Source organism: Lycium ferocissimum, unplaced genomic scaffold (genome assembly GCF_029784015.1).
Source record: "Lycium ferocissimum isolate CSIRO_LF1 unplaced genomic scaffold, AGI_CSIRO_Lferr_CH_V1 ctg28478, whole genome shotgun sequence".
In the NCBI taxonomy this organism is placed as follows: Eukaryota; Viridiplantae; Streptophyta; class Magnoliopsida; order Solanales; family Solanaceae; genus Lycium; species Lycium ferocissimum.
This window is the reverse complement of record NW_026724282.1, coordinates 1-5,742: the sequence shown is the minus strand read 5'-3', so window position 1 is coordinate 5,742 and position 5,742 is coordinate 1. Positions and strand designations below refer to the sequence as shown.

The 5,742-nt window shown below is 30.5% G+C and overlaps 1 long non-coding RNA gene across 1 annotated transcript; it reads right to left on the bottom strand.

The window, feature by feature from the left end:
• Positions 1–3,501: 3,501 nt before the first annotated feature.
• LOC132043749 (uncharacterized) lies at positions 3,502–4,843 on the bottom strand. The gene is made up of 2 exons (XR_009411931.1): positions 4,608–4,843; positions 3,502–3,739 (listed from the first exon to the last, which is right to left on the bottom strand). It is a non-coding gene; the product is annotated as an uncharacterized LOC132043749 (long non-coding RNA).
• Positions 4,844–5,742: the final 899 nt, after the last annotated feature.

Genomic DNA, 5,742 nt, shown 5'->3' with positions numbered 1-5,742 from the left:
AAATTGCCCGTGCAACACACCATCTAGTATATATCGAAAGGTGAAGCCTTGGACGACCAAGGGCAATTTTTGTCCACTCACATAATATCCATTCCTGCTAAATATCTAGCAAAGAGCATGGCCAAGGGCAGTTTCGTCATTTCATCAAAAATATCCAGCTTAGAACTGGTGTACATTATGCAGTAAGAGTAAAAAAATATTTTATGATGTTGCCGACCACCTTGTCAGCCCTCTTAAATGCTAATCTGACACGCCAATCGAAGTTCTCATTTCCTCATTTCCCCAATTTGAAGTTAAATCAAATTGATGTTTGTCTGTTGCATCAATTAGGGGTGATTTGTCTTTTCATAAGTATATCCCAAATAAAAAATTAAATGAAGTAGAATGTAATTTTTCAAATATTTAGTTTAATTTGTAAAACCTTATTAAACAATTTGATAATAGAACAGAATTTAGCATATATTAGACAATTTTTTAAACCTTATTACTGTAAATGCATAGTTGGAAATAAATAAAAAAAAGTAACTTAGAAAGATTTCACCTAATAGCTAGAATAATGAATATTTGACTCGAAATAAAACAATAAACAAAACACTGTGTACTTGATAGATTTAGGCCTTTACTTATGAAAAAATATATGTTAATTTTTTAGTCGTTTGGATATAAAAAAAATGTGATATTGATAAACAGTAGTATTTGAAAAAGAGTATTTGATAACTAAAGTTGTATTTGGACAACATTAAAATTCGAAGAAAAACAAAATTTTGTGACTGAAAAAAATAATTTTCATGAAAAATTGGTCAAAATCACTTTTTCAAACTTGAAACTCATCTTTCCAAAAAAAAAAAAAAAAAAAAAATCCCTCCAATATGTAACCAAACATTGTTTTTATTTTTATGTTTTTTGTTGCAAAAAGAAGATCATGTTCAAACAAGCCCTTAAATCCTCACAACATAAAAGACCATAGCAAGAGAGTGCAATTTGTAAAAAGTTAATCGAAAGAAGATTCGCACATGAATAATTTGAGATTACAACTATGTAGTTAAGTGAGGAACTTTTTAACAAAATATGAAAAGGTATATATCTCTTTTCATATATACTTTATTTTAAAATTGTAATGGAAGTTTTATGGATATTCATTTTTATTTCTTTTCTACAGAGGATTAATTTTTATTCTGTGCGTGCCTTACTCTTATTCTTTTTATTTTTTACCTCAAACAATTATAACATAATTTAATAATAATTTGCAAAGTATACCCGAACAAAACGAACTTTATTTTGAAAATCTAACAATTAATTGACCGTATAAAGTTTATTTTTAGCAAATGAAAAATCCAATATAAAAGTAAAGGAACTTAGAAAACTTACAAGTCAATGACTTTCCTTGTTCTGTTAAAGGAAAGTGTCGCTTGAACATATATAATCGTTCTTCTAACACTGATAAATTTGAAATTAAATCTTTTACGAACATAATGGAATAAGCTACAAAAGTTTGGAAAAAGTGAAGATTTATATAAGTTTCAATGATATTCACGTGATAGAAAAATGTTAACATTGCTTCTATAGAAGGATGCTACAAATAAATCGAGATATATTTATGAAAAATAATGTAAGACTTCTAAACCATGGCGGATCCGAAACTTTAGATACGCTTTTCAAGCAATCAGTAGCTTTTGTTCAGTTATCGTAGTAAATTAATTTGAGATTTTCATAGCAACTCATAAACTTCAAAATCTAAATCCACATCTTTGCTATACTAATAATATAGTGAATATTTTGCTGTCACCAAGGGTCTTAATCTTCATATTGATAGCTAAACTTTGTTACGGTAGTAGACAACTGCATAATTGATATAGCTTATGCTCAAAATTTATTTATTAAAATTGATTTATTCGAGATAAATGAAATTAATTATAATTACTCTTTCGTTCTTAATTAGAGGTCTCAAGTTTGATTAAACGAATGAGAAATACTATCAAAACCACAAAAGATTATGATGAAGTGATAATTAATTACTTTTTTAAATACCCCAATTAAGGCTCGGGGCCGAGTTTGAGTCGCCAGATTTCGACTTTAGTGCGGAACGCCTTATCCCCTAAGTAGGGCATCCTGGCAGGGCAGAGCTAGCATTGCAATTATGGATTCGGCAGAACCCATTAGTTTAGGCACAAACTCTATATTTATACTTAAAATTTCATTTAACATGAATAAATAATATATTCAGAACACCTTTGATAAATAAAAAAAATTGGGATTCACAACCCATAAACTATAAATTCTGACTTCGCTTTTGTTTCCTTGCACGAATTCAAATTAATTGGATCGGGAAATAAATACCGAACTGAGAAACCAAAAAATATATGATTGTCAATATTATTGGGCCCGTGCTCAAACATAATCTAGTGTATATATATATAATATAGAAGAGGCTAGAACACACAGGTGTTGGTCACATGTGGGCGCGCTAGCCAATCAAAGGGCAGTGGACCCCACCTATTAATTTTGGATCACAATGCATTTGTCTTTTCAATTTGCCTGACAACTTTTCCAGAACTTGTTCATTTTAGTGATTCAATTTTTCATATATTTCAATTGTCAATTACTCCACTACTAAGATTTTATTTACACAACATATTAAAGATGAAATAAGGAACTCAAAGATTATAATATTGTTGTTGTTCTTAATAATATTTTTACTAATGTTAAAAATATATATTCGATATTAATTTTACGCTTAATGAAATAATTTATTATCACACAAATATATAACGCCTCAAAGCATTTTAAATAATCTGAAAAAATATACTATAACACAAATTATAGACCCCATGCTTCCAAAACTCTAGCTTTTCCCGCGTGACTTTCAAAAAAGGTCGTCAAATATGTTGAAAATTTCTTAAAATTGCATAGAGATAAAATTGAATTAGTTTTGAAATGTTGATTAATTGTAATAAAGAAACATCGTAGGATATATTGAAAGATTCTTATAATTGCATCGATTAAATTATAAATATATGTTAGGCCCATGCTGGCACGGGTTCCAGTATCCAGTATCCAGTATATATATATATATATATATATCTGTGTGTGTGTGTATATATAGAGCTTCAATTATGAAAATTCTATCCTTATTATGAAATTAATACTTCACAAAATATTAATATAACTTCACAAAGAAGCTTTCTACTTTCTACAAGTTCTGTCCTTATTATGAAAATTTGTTGGTCACACAATTCGTGCACAATATCACCTCGGAAAAAAAAAATACAATAGCAATACTTTGAATTCTATAATTGCCTAAAGTGTGCACCCTATTACTTAGGTCATTCCATATCTGTATTAACTCAAAAAAAATCCATTCATGTAAGTTTAAAATTTTGACTTGTTTTTGTTTTCTTTTTATTATTACATATAATTGATCAATTTAATTTAGACTTAGGTTTTAATTATTTTGTTGACATACGATTTTGTTTCCACAAAAGCTTGCTAGAATGTCATATATAGAAAGTAACTTCTCTTGTGCTTTAACAAGAAGCACTAGATTTTTATTCAATATAAAAGCGTGCATAACAATTACATAATTTAGAAAATTACAACCACAAAGTATTTAATACTGTACATAGTGTTTTACTTATTTCTTAGAGCAAATTAATGCTTCTTCTTAAGCTTTTCTCTAGAGCATTGCCAATGCAATAGTTCTCACTGCAGCTTGTCATGCAACTTCCAAACTTCTCATTATCTGCAAAATTAACCAGAAACATAGTTGTGTAAGGCTAAAGAATTAAAAAAAAAAATGTTAGAAAATGTTAAAATTCAATCCCTAAACACTACAAAAAATAAAATGAAAATGTTATAACATGGTAAATCAGATCGTGAAAACACAAGCAGCAAGGCAAGGAGTGTTAATTACCATATTGGATGAGAAATTTGGAATAATGACCAAGGGAACAAATATCAAAAGGAGAGGTACTTATATTGTCGAAAGTCTATAAATAATTAATGTTACGGTGTCTTATATTAATATTTTGCTTTAGGGCGCCAATTTTATTGAGCCTCCCTGCCTATATATCACAAAGAATAAAATAAAAACGTTATAACGTGTTAAATCCGGAAGCAAAAAACAAAAGTAGCAAAGCGAGAAGTATTAGTTACCATATTGGATGAGAAATATGAAACAATCGCCAAGGGAACAAATATCAAAAGGAGAGGTATTTATGTTTTCCAAAGTCTATAAATAATTAATGTTTTGAAAGTGTCTTATATTATTGTTTGGCTTTAGGTCACCAAGTTTATTGAGTCACCCCTGTCTATCTATCACAAGAAATAAAATGAAAACGTGAGAATGTAGCAAGGCATAGTTACCATATTGTACCAGAATTTGGAACAATGGCCAAGGGAACAAATATCAAAAGGAGAGGTATTTATATTGTCCAAGGTCTATAAATAATTAACGTTTAAAGCGTCTTATATTAATGTTTGGCTTTGAGTCATCAATTTTATTGAGTCTCCCATGTCTATCTATCAAAAAAAAAAAAAAAAATGAAAACGTCAGAAAGGCGTAGTAACCATATTGGACTAGAAATTAAAACATGGTTTCGAATTTCAACCTCATTACTAGTATCAACTGATACAGTTGAAAGGCATATGGCGATGCATCTGGGTAGGCACTTAGGCTTTCCTTTGCACGTTATTTCACATAATGCTCGACACAATATTAGGTCCTTAGATTCTTCTGCCATAGCATTATGGCCCAAGAAAACAAGCATTGCAAGAAACAACACCACCACAACTTTCATTGCCATTGCACTATAGGAATTGAGGGATCTTAAATGTTGATCTTGTTGTTTGGTTGATGTGAAAATAAGGTTGTCATAAGGAACTATTTATAGAGGAAACCTATAGCATGAAATCAAAGTTTTTTAGTTTATTATATCCAGATCTAGATAAGTTGTGTGAATTTGTGTGATGGAGATTACCCCGTTAATTCGATCAGTGGCACGTCACCCTTCTAAAATGTGTGTTATATGAGACCCCTTCCTTGGAAAATTTTAATATAGGTAAATATTTTTTTTATGTATATATATTGTATCTTGAATTTCTTGGAAACATTACGTGCGTGTGTTCTTTTTCATATTTTGATTAGTGAGAATTATGACTCCAAATGCAACGTCGACAATAAATTTATTTCAATTTTGCAAATACTACCTGTCGATATCTTCATGTTTTTAAATTGAGATGCTATTGAAAGTATCATTAATTTTTTGAGATGTATTTTTAAATGAAAATAATAGTTTTCGTTCACAATCTTTAAATTTTTCCTAAATGAGATTCATGTTCAAGCACTACTTCTAGGGGGAGGAGCTAGGTAGGGTTGAGGGGGGCCCTTTGATGAAATTTACATTGCATATATAAGGTTAAAGTTACTTTTGTATATATGATGGAAGGCGAATTGGGGATTTCGAAGATGGATTCGGCGAGTGGTATGATTTTCGTTCTTTCATGGGTTCGTTGCGGCGTAGCGCGCATACGGGTTTTTGATTTCTTTTGCCTTTTGGGACTTGGGTAATTAGAAATAAAGGGAAAAATGTCACGACCCGCCTAGAGGGCGGGCCGGAGTACCGAGGCCCGAATACGGAGGCACCGTACGTCATGCATTTATCGTCTTAACACACGCAATCATATAAGCTTCTAAACAGTACACATTCCCCCCTTCCGACTGGCCCCAAAAAAAAGATTGGGGGT